The sequence below is a fragment of the Pteropus medius genome, unplaced genomic scaffold, assembly GCF_902729225.1.
Source record: "Pteropus medius unplaced genomic scaffold, Ma_sr-lr_union100, whole genome shotgun sequence".
Taxonomy (NCBI): domain Eukaryota; kingdom Metazoa; phylum Chordata; class Mammalia; order Chiroptera; family Pteropodidae; genus Pteropus; species Pteropus medius.
In genome coordinates, this window is record NW_024340849.1 from 4,705,367 (window position 1) to 4,724,431 (window position 19,065).

A 19,065-nucleotide genomic window follows, 5' to 3' on the forward strand; every position below is an offset into this window, starting at 1 on the left:
TCACCCTCAAAGTTGGCCACGAAATATATTGCTATTATTATTTTCGCATCTTTCGAATATATCAATAGTCTTTGGAAACAAATGACATCATTTTATTGACAGCATTCTGTTTTTAGTAGTGGTATTTCCATTTACAAAATACGGCAATCCTCAATTACTGAAAATGTAAAATCCTAGAAAACACAGCATTCCCACATGTGATGTTAGCATCATTCCCGAACAGCTGTCACCTGAAGACTCGTTCGATGGATCCAATTTAGGTGCACATTTCTGTTGCATTAGGATTAGAGACAAGTTCTGTTTAGAAATAACTCCAAGATGTGTTCATACTTTATTCTCACATCGAAAACCAGTCAAATTTGCTTCAGCCTCGAAGAGCGTGTTTATGTAAAATTGAATTAACGCTGGCAGTGAGCTGCTCTTTTTTTTCTAAACGGAAAATAGGGTAAAGGAGCTTGACTAGGGGGTAAGAGAAAGCACGGGATGTGCGTGCGCAGTTGCTGGCAGCCGTGATTCCTCCGGAGGCTTCCAATCCCTCTGACACGGGCAGAGGGAGGTGATTTTCCCGGGTCCATTTAGAGGAGCAGGGTGTCTGAAGCAGGGAAGGAAGATGTAAAGTTTGCCACTGGCTCATCGCCTGCGGTGACATAAATGTCAGTGCCTCGGGGCACCGAGGGGTCGCCTGGAGCTCGGCTTGATTTAGCTTTGACTCTCCGCAGACAGCACAGCACAGTGACCGAGAACTTGGACTTCATCGTGACCCTGCACTCAGAACCGCAGCTTCAGCACCTACCAGCCACGGGCCTTTAAAAGTCATTTAGCTTCTCCACGTCTTTGTTTTCTTACCAGTAAAGTGGAGATGATAAAAGCGCTAACTTTTCGTGTCGTTTTGACATTTGTCATTTGTAAAAGCACGTAGAACAATGCCTGGTACATATTACAAGTATTTCTTAAATAAAATTATCCCCATGTCTATAGAGGGCGGCTGAATTTATATCTCCAACCCCGATGACCCTCCTAAAATAAATCTAAATCAGCGCATCAGCAACCGAGCTGGCTACCTTTCTCGAATGTCTCACAGGCAGCTGTCCCAGGACACAATCGCAACTCGGCATCTGTCTGTGGAGTACGTTCTCTCTAATGGAAAGAATCCAGGAACAGAGAATACTAGGACCCTCGGCTGCTCACACGGGCATGGTGGGCCGTGTGAAACTTCTAGGGAGAAGGAAGGACGTGGCGGGAAGTCGCTGAGGTTTATCGGTGACTAGAAAGTGCACACACGTCCATGAGATGTGCCCAGTTGTCACCATCACTGACATAACAATAACGATGCAGCTCCTGGCGGCCTCGCCGGGTCTTACGATTGCTCTTCTAAAGTCACACACCTGGGCCTTGACGTCATGGTCTCAGGTGACTGACAGATTCAAACCAGGATTTTCTGTTAATAGGAAGCCCCACTAAGCTCGCGATTCCTTCTAATGTTCATATAGAAGCAGACAACACAACAGTAAACACCACACAGCCCCTGACACACGCCCGGAGTCCCAGGCCGCCACGGAAAGGCCTGGTCACCCCTGGAATTACGTTTCACCGTCACACCCAGGTACTCTCTCCAAGTCCTATCAATTCAACCTGCTCACTACTTCTTCAGCCTTTCCAGTGCACACTCAAAGCCACCACCATGACCCGAGCCACCACCGTCTCCCCAGTGTCCTGCAGTAGCCCACAGTACCCTGGGCTCCCGTGCTCACCGTCCTCCAACCTTCTCCACGCCCCATCAGGATATTTTAAAACCAAATATAATCTTTCTCCTCCTTGGCTTCAAACGTTGAAGAGCTTCCTATTTCTCCCAGCTTCACATACCATCAGATCCTTAGCTTGTCCTAAAATAAACAGCCATGAACAGGTCCCCGCTGTCCTCACCGGTCTCTACTGAGCCACCGTCCTCTCTCGCCAGATTCATGATCTGGTCTTCTTTGAATGTTGGCCTCAAGAGCGTTGCATAACTCATCCTTCATTCCTGAACCGACTTCCACAAATTTGCCCGATTAACTTTTTTCCAACATATTTGCATTCACTAAAGTAGCACTTTCCTCACCAAGGAGGCTTGCCCCTCATGCTTATTTTGCTTAATGGGACTTATAACAATGCAGTGAAGCTACTGCACAATTTTTATTTGATGGCCGCCTCTCCTACTAGACTCTCAGCCCCGTGAGAACAATGCCTGGGGATTTGTGGAAGGCTCATTGGACAAATGCAAGAAGGAAGTCAGATTTGGACAGAGACACCGACAGACTATGGAACGATGGTGAGAGTCAGGATGGTGGTTGCTGGGGGATGAGTAAAATGGGGAGATGTTGGTCAAGGGGTACGAGCTTCCAGTTAAAAGAGAAGTTCTAGGGATCAGCACGGTGATCAGAGTTAACAATACAGTATAACATACTTAAAAGTTACTAAGAGAACGTCAATGTTCTCACCACAAAAACAAATGGCAACTACGTGCCGTGATAGAGATGTTAGCAAACACTGCGGTGGTAACCACTTCATGATATATAAATATATCAAATCGACATGCTGCATATCTGAAATTTACAATGTTACCTGTCAATTATATCTGAATGAAACGGAAGTCATGAGATTTCATCAACAAGTTCTTAGATGTGTCGTCAATTCCACTCCTTAAATGTTTTATTATTAATGTATTGCTTTTTATTCTTTATTAATTTGTTCTTCCTGCTAAGTCCCATATGAGGGTCCTATAAATACACCCTTCATATTAAAATCTTTGAAAAAAAATAAATTATTAACATTATAAACGATTATGAATTCTTAAAGTAAGCACGATATGTTGGTGTTTCTTTGGTCCTAATTTTACTTTTCTAAAGCACAGTCCTCATCTGAATCTAAAGTTTCTCACTACATAATATCCAGTCAAAATCTATCGAAGTGCTGGAGAGCGATTCAAAGGGCGAGCTAGGAAATGAGCGACTAAGAACAAAGACGAGAAGCAGAAAGGAACGGAGTCCAGAGCCAGGGGTGAGGGCTTTGAAGGGGGAAGGAGCAGGGAACCGTCAGCTGCAGCAGAGGGTTTAAGGAAGGAAGAAACTGACAGTATTTTTCCACGTTTAACAATGAGGAAATTATTAATGGCCTTCGCGGGAGCCATTTACTTACTCCATGCAAATGTAAAATAATTAAGAAGTCTCCAAAATGGTTATAGATCTGTCTCGTTTGTGATTTTATGTGCATTACTATTTTCTCCGCTAGATTTTATGTATCTTAAAGAAAACAAAAGTGGCTGATAGTTCTGAATTTACCTTGGAGAGCAGCATCATGCAAAACACCTACTGCAGGCTCAATGACTATTTTTGACCTGACACTGTTTCGTGATCCTCGGGGCTCCTTTCTGCCCTTCTGCAATGCTTTTATCCTCGCCTGGCTGTGTCTCATTTCCCACGTACGCTCCTGGCCCTTGATTTTTTCTCCTTCCTTTTGTGGGTTCTTCTCCAAGTTTTAAACAATTTATTTCGCACCGAATATTTCAATACTGAAAGCTCTTCACGATCTTCTGAGAACTTTGAGAATTTTATTTCTGCGAGTAAATTTGTCTTTTTTCCTCCAGAGTCAGTCGTTTTATTTTATCTTCAGTGACCAGCCCCCAAGAGTTCAAACGCAGCTCCGTGGAATGTTATTAGACAGGGTATAGACTTTCTTAAAATACAGGAATGGTAAATTTTGAGATATTTTATTTTATGGAATTGAGAGCAAATATTATTACAATATTAAAAATAAAATAGTGCAATTAATATTTTAAACATGAATAATATGTACCAGAATAATTTATATGTATTATCTCATTTGCTCCTAACAACTCTATGAGGATTTAGCCCAAAATTATATATTAATAAACCAAAAGACAGAGAAGTAAATAAACTTTTCCAGATTCATACAACTAGTATCAGTTCAAAAGAAGTTAATGAAGTCTCTCTGACTCCAGGACCTAAGATATGTATTGACATGTATATTAGTGTATGCATTAAATAATAGATAACCATCTTGGAATTCATGCAAATACCATAAATCACTCAAGAGTATGCCATATGGCGTCAGTGAAATCTCTATTCCAGAAAAAGTTGACATTTCATTGTCATTAGAAAAACAGCTGAATTTTCTATGAAGGCGAAATAACATATTCCACACATTTTAAGATAAAGTAATTCTGATCACAGTCCTTGGTATTCCCATTAAAAAAAAAAAGGGAAATTTGAACATTTTTCTGGTTATAAACTATATCTCTAAAATTACCAAAAATTTTTGAAATTCCCAAGGGACTACACTTGAGTTAGTAGATCAAAATTGATCACACGTGACGAAATGGTGTTTGAGCACGTAGGGAATGGAGAGGCAGTAACTCAGAGGAAGGGTAGAGTGAATATGCATTCGGAAGGAAAACTGGTTAGAAAAATAACACTAGAGGGTATAAAGTTACCTCCTGGAAAAAAAAAAAAAAGAAAGAAAGAAAGAAAAAAGATAAACAAAGTTTCCCCCTGGGAAAATTGGAAAGGACAGACAACACTTGCTGACAGGTCTCAGCGAAAGCCGGAAACCCCAACACGCAGCTGCCTTGATCCTCATCCCTCCAGCATCTTCCCCAAAACCATGCGAGGAAGTTCTCGCTGTGCCTTATTTCACATTTCCACATCCACTTTCTTTCTGGAACAAAGATCTTATCAATGACCCACCCATCGCAAACCACAACCTGCAATTTCCTTGATTCATCTAACGCCATTATCACCTTGATTCACATAACACTGCCACGGTCAGCTGAGGTCCAGCAAAAGATCTACGTAAACTCACACCGAGCCGTAGCTTCTCGGCCAGAGATGAGATTTTGCCACTGGGTGTGACCACAATGGACTCCTGTGAATGGGACGTGAATGGAAGTGACAGAAGCCACTTTCTGGTCTGGCCCAAGAAACGTCCCACGTGGGACCAGTCCACATTCCTTCCTGGCTAGCATAGTTACATCCCCAGGGGACCGCAGAGGCCACGTATTGAAGTTCGCCGGGACAGCCACATGCTCGACTGTGTGCAGACGGCTGTCCCGCTGACCTAGCCAACCCTCCCACTTTAAGTAAGCGAGAAACGAATTCGGTTGTGTTTGCTTCGTTAACCACCTGGGGGTCAAGTTCTCGTTGGATTTAGTCCCCCACCCGTAGGACAGCGTGACATCCTAATGCGTGCCGGGCGCCGTCTGTGCTTAGATGCAGGTGGGAAGACTGTCAGCCCCTTTGTGAGGAGGCCTCGCCTGCTCGGTCTCCACGCAAGCCGTTAGCGATGACAATGTCCTGAAGGGGAGATTTCAGAAGGATTAAAACAGCCTAACGGATGAGCAGGTGTTCCGCACCTTCACTACAATAGGGGCAGTTATTAAAACCAGCGATTATCACTGAGCACAGCTCTGAGCCAGGGGAGTTGGTAAAAGTCACCTGGGCTTCACTTGTAACTATGTGGCTTCACAGCGCCCCGGTGACTTCAGAATGACCAATTAGCTCTGTGGGAAACATAACCAGAGACAAAGCTAAAAGCATGACAGAAAAAAAATTGAGGGATGTCTTTCATTTCCTTAAAGTTAAATGTCCCTTTTTGTTCCCCGCAACGTGATGCCAGCCATTTAGTCTCAAAGGGAAAGGGATGATTTCAGAGGTCCCTAAAAAACACACTTCGCCACAGGCACAGCGACGTACAATCGCACTGTCTGACAATGGCATTTCTCTGTCATTCCCCAGCTCTTCCCTCTGTGCCTCTTCACCCCATTCGGCTTTTCATCTGCTCGTCAGACCGTCCCTCTAACCTTGCCTGTAAATGAGAGAGCGAACAGCTCCCGGCACGACAGAGGCCGTGCTTCCCTGTTTCCAAACCTCCCCACTGCGACAACCGTCACTCAGCACACCCCCTCTCACCCAGTCGAGGACGGGCCGCTTTCCGTGATCCCCGTGTGGGGGCCGTCAAAATTCACGATCTTCCCCACCCACCCAAGAACTTTACCTTAGGCCACTCTATCGAAAGTCTCGGCCACTTCAAAGACTGACAACTCACTCAAGAGGGTTTCCTGCTCAATGAAGTCACACCTGCCTCAAAGCGTGGGCTACGTGGGTTCTCTGTCCCTTGTCCTGTGCTGCCAGAGCAGTGGGAAAAGTGACTTTGGAATCAGAATTTTGGAGCTTAAAGGGATCTGATACATCATATAGGACAACTCTCTGGAGTGCAGCGGTTAAGTGACTTCCTCGAAGTCAGCAGACTGAGCACTGGGAAATCAGAAACATTAACCCCCGGCTCCCGGTCCCCATCCTCTGTGCTAGGAGGGCTGGTACCAGGAACCCCACACAGTTCAGAAGAGAACAGGCAGATCAGTTCTTTGCTGTGCCGCCTTATTCCCAAGGCTAATTACAACTGTCATGTCAGCAACGCTCCAGAGCTCGCTTCATGCAGTTTGATGGGCAGATTTCCCTTGAATTTAGCTCCCGGCTGGACGTGTAAGAAATTCTCGGCACTGGACATCCCATCGCGTCAAGACCAATTTCCCACCACACAAGCACAGGACCAATAACGAACCAAGAGGGAATTTGGGGGGCGGAGATAGCCTAAAACGCAAACATATGTTTCTACCAGAATGGCTGAAATCCAAAACAGTGATGCCGCCAAACGCCAGTGAGGATGTGGTGTAGCAAGAACGGTCACTCACCGCGGCTGGGAACGCAGCAGGGTGCGGCCACTTTGCGAGACCGGGTGGCAGACGCTCTCACTGCCACTCCATGAGATCCAGCAATCGCGCTTCCTGGTGTTAACCCAAAGGCGTCGAAAGCTATCGTTCACCCAAAAACCCGCACCTGAATATTTATAGCAGTTTTATTCATAATTGTCAAAAACTGGTAGCGACCAAGATGCCCTTCAATAGTTAAATATATCAACTATGGTATAACCAGAAAATAGAATGTTATTCAGCATTTGAAAGACACGAGCTTCCATGAAAAGACCCAGAGGAACCCTAAGTACATACTGATTGCTAACTGAAAAGCCAGTCTGAAAAAAAAAAAAAAAAACAACTTCATACCGTATGAGCCTAACTCTATGAAATTCTGGAAAAGGCAAAATTACAGATAGCGAGAAGATCAGGAGTGGCCACAGGTTCGGAGGGCGGGGGGCGAGGCGGGATGACAGATGGAATAAGGGTCATTTTTTTAGGATGGCGAAATTATTCTGTATGATCCTGTGATGTTAGATTCATGACACGACTCTGTCCAAGCCCATAGAACTGTACGACACAAACGGCGAAGCCTCGCGTAAACCGTAGACTTTAGATAATAATAATGTATTGATATCGGTTCATCGATGATAACAAATACGCTGATACAAGATGGCAAGAGGGAAACCATGCTGGAGAGGGGATAAACGGGACTTGGTTCTGCTCAATTTCTCTAGGAACATAAAACTGATCTAAAAAATAAAGGCTATTTTTAAAAAGGGAAACACTGCATATTCAACAAGAAAATCATTACCCTGTTGATATAGCTCTTGCTGACGATTTTTCAACTGTAAATTTTCTCATAGTTGAATCCAAGTACCGAGGCCATCTCCACGCTTCACTGATGATACATGGATTCAACAAACACTATTTAAGCTAAGCCGCTGCCCTTGAGGATACTGCCGTGTGGTAATAACAATATCGCACATTTACGCAAGCTTACGTAGCGGTCAGATACTGTTCTAAATTCTTCACACGAGTTAACTCATTTAACACAACATCGGTATCATCTGTACACACAGGTGAGACCTCAGGCTCAGAGAGGCTAAGTAACTTTCCCATAGTTACACAGACAGAAAGATGCAGAAAGAGCTGAGACCTTAACCCAGGCCACCTAGTTCCAAAGTGCTTGCTCGGAACGCCTGCACCGTAGCAGATAAAACTGAGCTTAGACTTGGGAATCTGATAAACGATTACAGTTCTAAGAAAGCCCAAAACTCAGTGGTAGAAACTAAGGAAACAAAAATAAACAGAATAAAAGTAGGAGCTTCAAGGACCTCACTACGACCAAAAGCAAGATCTGTGTAAAGGGTGGGGACCAGCAGGAAGGAGGCCTACAGGTGGTTTTGGGAGGTCAGACTTCGCAGAGGAGAACCTTACAGGCAGAACCAGGGCAGAGAGGCGTGCGGGGTCTGCCAGTGGTCTGGTAAGGACGGCTGAGTGCATGGAAATGGTCCAAGATCAGGCTAATCTTGGTCAGAGCAGGAAGGACATTCTATGCCAGTGGTCCTCCAGGTATGGTCCCTGGACCACCAGCATCACCTGGAAACTATAGATACGCAAATTGTCAGGCCCCATTTCAAATCTATTGAATCAGAACGTGAGGGTGGAACTCAGCAATCTATATTTTAAAACCCTCCAGGTGATTCTGGTGCAAGCTGAATCTTGAGATCTATGGATTTAAGCCGTTCTCAAGTGTTTGGATGCCCGTTTGTTAGGGGACAGGAAGCTACAGGAGGATTTTATGAAGGGCAAAGACCTAACAGTAAAATCCTTCCTTAGGTAATCAAAACGGAGTCCCGAGGTGGTTCCAAGATGCTTTGAAAATATAAAAGATTACAGGATCAACTGATTATTTGCATCTCCAATTTTCCAAAAGCTGTCATTTGTGCTATCAGTTATGAGAGGAAAGTGGAAGATGAAAGAATGAAACTCTCGATATCACTCCATATCCCATCCCAGAAATCACTTTAGGAATCAAATAGTGTTACTGATGCTGTTTCTTAGTCCCAAGGAGGCTACCATCGTTCCCATAATATCCTCGAACCCTGAGTCCAAACCGAGACTGGGTTCGAGGCTCAGGGATTAACAGAACTCATTAATGGTCAGTTAAAGACTTCAGTTAATTTGCAATAACAATATCACCTAACAAAAAGCGCGAGTAAAATCTTTAAAAAAAAAAATGACTCAAGAAAGAAGAAGGAGAAATGGAAATCAGAATACGATCATATAAAAGATGGAGTCGAAAATCATACTATGGTACCATCCCGCTGCTGGCAGCTGCAAGTTATGTGGAGGGGAATCAGACACGGCCGGCGGGGAGAAAATGTGGGAGCAAAATTTAGAGGAAACTACTGTTATCGGCGTCAGCAACCTGTTCCCACGCTCTCTTGTTTAGCCAAGGTCTTAGGAGTCCACTGCAGGCCTCCAGCGTGAGATGACTACATAATTAGGCGGGTAGCTTCCTCATATAGTTTATTCCGTTCATTTAGGACTTTTCGATTTATATGCCAAATTGGAGAATGGATATGGAGGAATGGAAGTATTTATCTGCTGTAATAAAAATAAACCCGTCTCTTTGTTTTATGTGATTTCCGGAATCACCAGAACGGAACTTGCTTTCTTATTGATAAGGACCTTGAACTTTCCACCTGTGCTTCACGGCTGCAGCCGTCTAGCACACGACACACTCCAAGCCCCTGAGGTCATTTTTCAAAGTCAGTTATTCAAAGTGCAGTAAACTGCAGAACAGATTAATAATATTTGGTTCCTTTGCCTCTGGCCTGCCTACTAAAGAAACATCAATCCCACTTTCTTCTTTCGTACCCAGGATTTTAAAAAACTATATGCATACTTTACTGGTTTTCTCCTTTAATAATTCATGTCCCATGTGAATAGCAAATAAAATAATCTACAACCAACATAAATGAGGTGACTGCTCTATAATAATAACTACTACTTTTTAATCAACCATAAAATAGACTTGATATACTACGCAAAGCAAATATATGATTTTCTCTGGAAATGTAGATTCTAGAACACTTTCTTGAAATCCTTACTAAATAAAATGTCCATTAGTAGGATGTCTCGAATAAGCAATTTGTAAATAATTTTAAATCAAATTACATGTACTGAGCGGTGATGAACCAATTATGCAGAAATATGTCCTTAGAACAAATGAACAATTCAAGAAACACAATCGATCTCTTCCCCAAATACTATTTTTCCCTCTTTTTCAGTTACAGAAAATCCAAAACTAATGCCATTCTGAGATGACTTTGTTTTTAATAACTCAATGAAAGTTCGTAAGTCCTTCCATTTTAGAGGTTCAGAGACAAACAAATCCTGTTGATTAATTACATTATTGGAGTATAATTTTGCAGGACAGTATCATTATTTTTACCACTTTTATTGAATTAGTTCTCACTTATGTTGCATACGGACATGAAATTCTAATCTGGATTAACTTTTGAGTTGTACTGAATATATTCTTAAGAAAAGTTATAACATCATAGAGCAGCACAGTTATAAAAATTATCAAGTTTACCAAATTCAACGTCTCTTCAGAAACTGCACAGCATTTCTAATAAAGTGACTGAAAATTCATTAGCTCTCACTACACATTTTATATTTGGTCTGATTTGCTAGAAAGTTCCTGTTGACTTCAAATCACTTAACTTTCAAACTGTGGGGTTTCTAGTTCTGCACCTGGAACTGAATAGCGTATCTTTTTTTAAGGTAAGTTTTCTTGTTTTCTCCCCTGTCAACTAACAATTTTTTAAGTTCTAAATATGCAGAAGTTTTAAGCCCTTTTGCAGCCATGTCACTTACCTGAAAAGAAATATATTTTTAGACAATACCACTGAGAACTGAAAAGTACACGATTTTCTCTTTACGTAATGAGTAACCATGATAAACCATGCACTCAGCTTGATGCTTCGGGTATGGTTTAATTATGGACTCAAGACTACCAGAATCAAATCCTATTTTTATTAGGAGTCCAAGGTCATATTATATTCCTGCTACCATTTATGTACCTTTCCTTACACTAAGCTTGGAGTTAACAAAAAGTTTTGTCTTTTTAATGTTAGTACTTGCTAAGCCTCACCTCCCACATTCTGAATCTTAAGATGGATGAAAAATAGTATAGGTCAGCTCATTAAAAATGGTTTGTAAAGGAGAATTACGGTGAGAAGACTACAAAGAAATAGTTTGCTATGAGATTACTTGGAACAAAACATTTGAAAATCAATTAGTATGTAATAGGAGACATAAAAGTTTAAACCTGTTAGTCTCTGAATTGAAATTTCTATTTGGGGGAATTTATCCTCAGAAAATATTGAAAGGAAATGTATAAAGATGTATAAGCAACCAAATTCAACCAAATTCAACAACATTTTTAATATCAATTTGGGGGTGGAAATGAAACCTAAATATTTTTAATGGATACCCTTTATAATGACAACGGTTAAAATCAAACACAAACAGAGACCAGACTTGAAAATTCCCTGAATGGACAAAACCACTTTAGTCGTACAAGCAAACTTAATTTCACTTATTTTGCAAGACAAGCAAGTTTTTTGGGCCACTTCTTTTTAACACCTCTGAAAATCATAAACAGTACAAATTGTACCCCAAAACTTGAGGTAACCACTAACAAATCCCCTGTGATCAAGAAAAGTCTCATGTTCTAACAAATAGCTTTGGAGAAGAAACAGTCACTCCTTCCCCTGCCTAAAGCTGCTTTGTAACAACATACACATGAGCCTCAGTCCGTGTGTTGTCTGAGTGCTCTTGGTTCGCAAACTGCCTTTTCTCTTTTTGGTGTACTCACGATAAACTTTTACTAATTAATACCTTGGTGATTCAGTGATTTTACCTCAGCTGTTTCTGAATTTTTGATACAACTATGTAAAAACAAACGAAATTCTGGATGGAAAAATGACAACAAACACACAGTCTAATTTCACTACCTTGAATTTTTGATGCGTTTTTGAAAATTATTCTCAAGCCATCGAATATTTTGCAATGCTTTACTACTTTTCTTATATATTTTTGCTCTTGGAGTCGTGAGACTTGAGTCACTCCCAGCGCTTCCGTTCGCTAGGTGAGGCCAAGTCATTAAACTATCCTCAGGCTTTAGCTTCCTCATCTCTAAAGCTGACACAACAATGTTCCAGTAGTCAAATATTTTTATTTCTCTAAAGTCTAAAACACAATATCAGCATTTCCCAAAACTGTATCACCATAACTAATGAGATTTTTTTTCTCTTATTTTGGTTTTGTTTTCTCCCTAATGAAGCCATTATATAAATATCATGATACAAACAAGACAACTAGTACATCTATTAACCTTCTGTGTCTCTTCAGGTCCCAATGAGAAACCAAAAAAAAAAAGGGAAACAAAAAATCATAACAAGGCTGGAAAACATGAAATGGAAAACAACATTCCAGGGCAACAGAAAACAGACTGTTGTGAAAAATACAAACCAGAAAAAACACTCACCCACGGCAGCGGGAGAAAGAGTGGTTCTTCCTCCGAAGCTCTCTGAACAAACTTCCCAGAGAAGCAGCAAACATAAGGAACAGGTGTGGGGCTCAGCACCATGGACAGCGCAATCACCTGCAACCTTGATTCAGGACAGCTGGCCAGGGGTGGGTATTACCTCTCCCCTTTCATTGAGACCGCCAAGGAATGACTAAAACCCTTGATTCGATACAGCTGGCCAGGCGGGTGCTCCCTCTCATCGCTGCCAGGTAATGCAGAGACTAGGAGAAGCTTTATCTTCTTGGATGTAACCCGAGACCCGCTTTCAAGAGAAAGTGGTTCGTATAGGTAGCAAAGGCGTGAGGGTGGTCAAGCCCACAATGAGAGAGCAATGCTTGAGGGACTCTGGACTTTATACCCAAGGCTGGGGTTCACGGGGGGTGGGGAACCCACACACAAGCACACGCACCCCAAAAATGTAAAAGGCAGTTTTACCAAGGGATAAAATGCAGGTAAACGTTCTCCCTGCCGATTAGAATGGCCTTTATTTTGGCAGTTTTGGGAATCCAGAGCCTGGCTCTCTGTGATTCACCCACACCCATGCCCCCTTTCAAAAAATACCCAGCTGGCCCTTCTGTTGAGAGAACGAACTGTTAGGGAAACGGGTCTACACCGCTGGAGAGGAAAACCATCCAAGCGAGCCATAGTCATCGACCCGGCTTTTCATGGTAACAGATTTTAAGGGGTGCTCACCAAGTTTCTCAGCAAAATTAATCACGTGTGTCTTTTTAAGACGACAACAGGCCCAACATGGAGTTGCTTATGCTAAGCCTCACGCCACCAAACTGAGACTTAGGTAGTTTCAGCTCTCCCAGAAATGGCAGCTACCGTCAGTCAATCAGGAATCAATCCCCTGATCAGCACTCATCAGCGTGCCTAATAGACCCCTTCCTTCCCCTAAAGAAACACAGCCAGCCCCAGTCTCACCTCCTCGCCCCCTCCCTCTGCGTGCAAAGCCTTTCATTTCACGTGGCTCCTAAGAGCCCCTCTCTATCTCCAAGACCGCATGCTGCCCAATTTGAATCTACTTCTGCGCAAATGAATTGCTCATTTTTAATATGCTCGGTTTATTCTTCAACAGTTCATGTGTCAGCAAAAGGCACCCAAGGAGAACGCGCTCATCCCCACAGTCCCCGAGGCAAGGAGCAACCAGCGTTGGTGCCTGACCGACCACCGGGGCTCCCGCTGTCCATGGCCGCTGGAGGTCCTGGGCCCTCATTCTCCATCACTGGCTCGAGCTCTGCAGCTTCCCCGTCACAAGCTCTCGGCCCTTCCTTGAGCATTTCTATTTCTAGATTGTTTCCGGAAACCAGCGAGTCAGAAGGTCCCACGGAGAAGCCCACCAGTCTGGGGTCAAACTGGTTCCAACTTAGAAACCAAGCTGGGGCCAGTGTGAGGGCCCAGGTGAATAAGATTTAGCTTTCAGTCTAAACGAGCAGGTAAGTCTCATCAAAGATCACCTCAAACTACAGCGGCCACAGCGGAGAACTTCTCACCCAGATAATCTTGTCCATTTAGAAAGTGCTTTAGAGAAAAAGGGGCCTCAGCCAAGTGCTCACCGTAAAAGGTAGAAGAAAAATTATTTTTCCTCCTCGACAGTTTCTGGTAACTGTGATAAGTGCCAGTGATCTGGAGTCTGCAGACCACACCCTGGGAGATCAGAAGCCAAGAGGGACTGAGAATTCTTACCTAAGTCAGTCCTCCCATCTATCCATAAAGTCTAAGTGAGGCAATTTTATACCGTCCCTTCCTTTCCAAATTTAGATTGGCAAGAAAAACATTTGTAAGCATTAAATCTTGGGACTGTGACTTGTGAACTTGCATTCGGGTACCCATCAGCTGTCCTTTCTCTCTCAGGGAAAGCTGTTGTTTTCTTGTTTGTGTTCTGGGAACTTGGCTTGGCAACCACCAAGTTGGGGGGCCCCAAAATATGGCCAGACAGAAATATGGGTCATGCTCCATTTGTGGGTAGGGTTCTCCTGACTGGGTCAGCTCTCAGGAGAATCATCTGAGTCTTTCTTTGGGTTATCGTTAGGGTGGTTGTGCATCGCGTTTCCTTGTACAAAAATCACCGGGAGGTGAGTCATGATTCAAAATGAGCCTTCTACGCTGCCCTGGCCAGGAGTAAGTGCCCATGAGGCCGTGATCAGAACCCTCTCCTTAACTCTCAAAGATACAGGCAAATCTGTTGCTAAAGTAATAGCTGCCCAGCAAAAATCTCTAGACTGGCCAAAGTCCCTTTTGGTAATAGGATAGTCCTTGATTATCTTCTAGTTGAGTTAGGAGGTGTTCGTGCTGTGGCCGACACCACTCAATATACTAGGATTGACCCTTCCGGAGAAGCCGAGACTCGGCTACGTAAGATCACTGAGCAAGGTAGTTGGCTTAAGAAAGTTATTCCTTCAATGGGGTCTTTTACTTGCTTGATTTTGATTGGTTTGAGTCTTAGGGATCATGCCTCCAAACTGTACTCCAGACACTGGGAATTATCCTGCCTAAAATTATCATGGCAGTCTCCCTGATGTCCTTGGCATGCGTGTGAAAATAACTTAGACCATAGAAACAGAATAGCAGTTAAAGAGGTCAACCCCTATCATTTCACCATACCCCCTAGTAACAAGACCTTCCTTTTCTGGTCTTGGTAAATGAGAAAACTAAAGAGAGAAACAAGTAAGTGAATAAATTTGCATTGTTGTTAGCGTTTTGTCCCCAGCTCAATAAGGACACAACCTTCCTTTACCCTACGATTCTGTGCCAGCATCTTCTGTTTCCCCTTGAATAGAGAGACCCATAACCTCTTTCCATCTTAGGCACATCCTTTCAGAAATCAGAACTCAGAGAGCTCTTGCGCAAACTACCACGCTGGCATGTTTAGGTACCGCACCCTGAGCAGCACATGGAAGTCAAATAATTACATACCAGCTGAATTTCAAGAGTAGCCCAACCCTCTCAAGCTATTTCTCTTCCAGACATTTGTGCTTGGAAATGGAGCTGACATTTTATTTGAGCTTTTGAAATCTGTTATCATATAAGAGAGCAAAGCAGTCTGGTTATTCTCAATTTTCTTTGACTATAATATGCTCTGGTATAAAATAGTCACATTTCCTTCAGTTCCTTCACCAGCTTCTGTTAGATTGAGTCAGAGAATCAGTGCTGTCAAGTGTTTACTATGTCTCGCAGATCTCAAACTTTTCATATATGTGTCACCACGTACCACCCATCGCGCCTGGTTTTAAAAACCGCAAACTGTGCAGCCACATGCAGAATTCACTGAATTTTCGGAATGCCCGAGAATCTGAATTATAGAGTATAGACTGTAAGATTCTGCTGTGAGTGGTACATACTCACATTTTGATAAATTGTATTCTACTTTGTAGGAAATAGAATTTTCAAGATCTGTCAGGATTTTCCCCTAATTCTCTACATTTAGCCAAAGTGGGATCCAGCTAATGCCGAGGGAGTGGACGCTCTTAGAGCTTGCCCTGTACATGTCATTAATGTTATCAGTTTATCCATCCGGCCACGTAGTTCAGTCATTTTCCTAGAATAATGCCTATTTTAATGTCGCTAGCCTCCTGATATGCTCACTGATAGCTGTAATTTTCTGTAAACTGAGTATTTTTGACATTTAAGATTACTCTGTCTTCCCGGTCACAGTTCTTGTTTGCATAATGTATATACTTTCATCGTGGCTGAATCTCAGGGGCATAGGACGAACCCTGGTGAACAGTGGTTCCACAAGTCAAGTGGCTGAATCACCATCTTTAAGTCTGAATTCCATTCTGTATAATTTCACTGATACCAGGGAGATAATATCTGCTTCCAAGTCAAAATATTAAGGTCTTTTTTCAACTCAACATTGTACATGCTGTGATTGGGCAGCAAAGTATATACTATGTAGGATGTCACTATGAATTAAGGCTAGGGCTAGAACTATCAGAAACATTCGGGAGTGACCGTTTTTACAGTAAATATGTCACCAAACACCATTCTCTATTTTTCTTCCATTAAATTCATTAAGTATGTGTTAGTAACTCATCACTATTTTGTGTTAATAATCAAGACAATATATGAAAAGGAGGGTGATTTTGAGACTACAATAGTTCCTAGTTGTGCCCTCAATTTTTTGAAGTTGGTAGTCTAGTATCCCCTTTATAGAAATATAGAAAACATTAAGAAATACCACTGAATAAATTTAAACATACAGGAGCTATGAACTTGGATGAACATAGACAAAAGCCATCTGTTTTTACCCAGTGAATGCATTGAAACTTACCTTCCTGCCGTGGAAATGTTTCATTGATCCCTTTATCCAAGAATCGGAATGATAGAAATGAGAGTGGCAAATGGGTCCATGACTGAATTTCTGAATCATAGCTCATCCCAAATAAGCTGTTTTGGCTCCATCTCCTTCACAGAGATATTCATGGAGATAAACGTACACGAAGGTTGGGTAAAGGTGCGTTCTATTTATTACTGTGAGGCTTCTGCCTCGAGTCACCAATATGATGTCTGAGCATCACTGAATAACCTCTGCAGAGGCTGAGCAGCTTTTACTGGCCCCTGCTCCTCGGCCCACACTCCAATCTCCCACTGTCCTCTGGGATTGAAAATCCCCTCCAAAATGGTGTATTAGAACTTCCAAGCGATAGCTCTTTCTATCTAAAAATTATGAGGAAAAGCACTTTAATTTTTACTATGTGGGTTGAAGATGGAAGTCTCCCCCACCCCCTGCTCCGGTGTGTCATGACCATTTGCACTGCCCCGTTATGGAGTTGTAGATATTTCCTGGGTTTTTTTTTTCCCCAGCTTTATTGAAATATAATAGACAATTAGTTGCTCATATTTACATTGTACAATTCAATGAGGGATTTTTTCTGTTATAGTTGGCGTACAATAATATATTAGTTTCAGCTGTATAGCATAGTGATTAGAGATCTATAGAACCATAAAACGATCGCCCCACAAAATCTAGTACCCTTCTCTCCCCTACGTATTTGTTACATTACTATTTTCCTCGTGCTATACTTTATATCTCCACGTCTATTTTGTAACAATCCATCTGTACTTCTTAATCTCTTTGTCCTTTTCCACTGCCCCTCAAAATAGTAGTCCTCAAAATATTCTCTGTATCTATGAGCTTATTTCCGTCGTTGTTGTTCATTCTTTAGATTCCACGTGTACATGAAGTCATGAGGTATTTGTCTTTCTCTATCTGACTGATTTCATTCAGCGCAATGCCCTCGAGGCCCGTCAAGACAACATCTTTTTCCATCCCCTTCCTTTGAGTCTGTGTGTGTCTTTTAATCTGAAGTGAGTCTCGTGTAGGCAACACATGTAGGGATCTTGTTTTCTCAGCCATTCAGCCACTCTATCTTTTGTTCGGAGCACTTAATTCTTTCCTGGTTTTTAATTAAACCACAAAATAGGAAGTTGGTTCTAAAAGATGCCTGCAAAGAAGTCAAAATTAAAAATAACAGAAACATATATGTGTATATATATATATGTGTGTGTGTGTGTGTGTATATATATATATATACACATATATGTATATTAGATGTGATTGCTATATTGTCCTAGTAAAAGTCTTTGATTTTGTGAGTTTAAAAACAATGCTAAAATAATTAGGCTTGATAAAAATTAGAACAAAAAATTGTATCAAGAAAACCATTTATCATTTGCAGTATGCTTTTCTCTAAACGTATAGTGTGAGGTATTAGTTAATTATCGGTAATTCGTTTTTAAATTAAGTATCAAAAGCCTGAAAACACCTCTCCTCAATTTTTCAGCCTACATTAATATAGTGCTTTACAACATTTCACCGAGCTTATATAATAGTAAGTGCTGAGAAGACTTTTCTGAGGTTTCTTACTTAAAATGAAAGTCAAAACCCACAAATTTTGGAAACACTGGCTCTTTTGGATGCATTAAAAATGACTGAAATAATACATGCAAGAAAGTACAATAGCAAAATAAAAATCCATTGCTTTGTCAGTAAACATTGCTGGAAGACATGAAAAACATTACTGAAAAATTGAAAAAACAATGTTGCAAAAATCTGTAGTGTGGGAAGACTGTTACACAGTTGGATGAAAATACAGATGTTGCCAACGCATCAAGCTTATTATAGTATGTTGGTAGAGTATAGATTCCCTTTCAATAATGAAATACATTGAAAGTTCCTTTCTGTGAGCCAAAACAAGAAAGAAATACAGAAAAGACATAGTCTCAATACTTAAGTTATTTCTTAATTAATAAACAATGTTTTAAGTGTGTAAACAACCATTACTAGAACAGCCGCTCTGGCTGGAACAGAGCGAGGGTTCCAGAGTCAGTCTGAAAGCCAGTGCCGCCGGCGAATTTTCCTCACTGTATCATTCACGAGCAAACAAATGCAGCCCAACGGATGCGTGCTGCGGGCCATCACGGGCGTGGTTGGCTGTATCCAAATGGCACTTTGAGAGCGTATTAGAAACATTACATTTGTAGTAAGATGGGAAAGGATCACGAAACCCTTTTGTACCAGATGTACGGTCGTTATCTCGGGATAATTTACTCAACTAGTTGTCAAATTTCAGTTTCCAAACTTACTAACCTTTTTTGGAAAGACAAGTGGTTATATGGACATTCTCTCCCAGTGGATATTTAATCTCCATCTCTCTGTCTCCCAGTCTCTCTGTCTCTGTCTCTGTCTCTCTCTGACTCTGTCTCT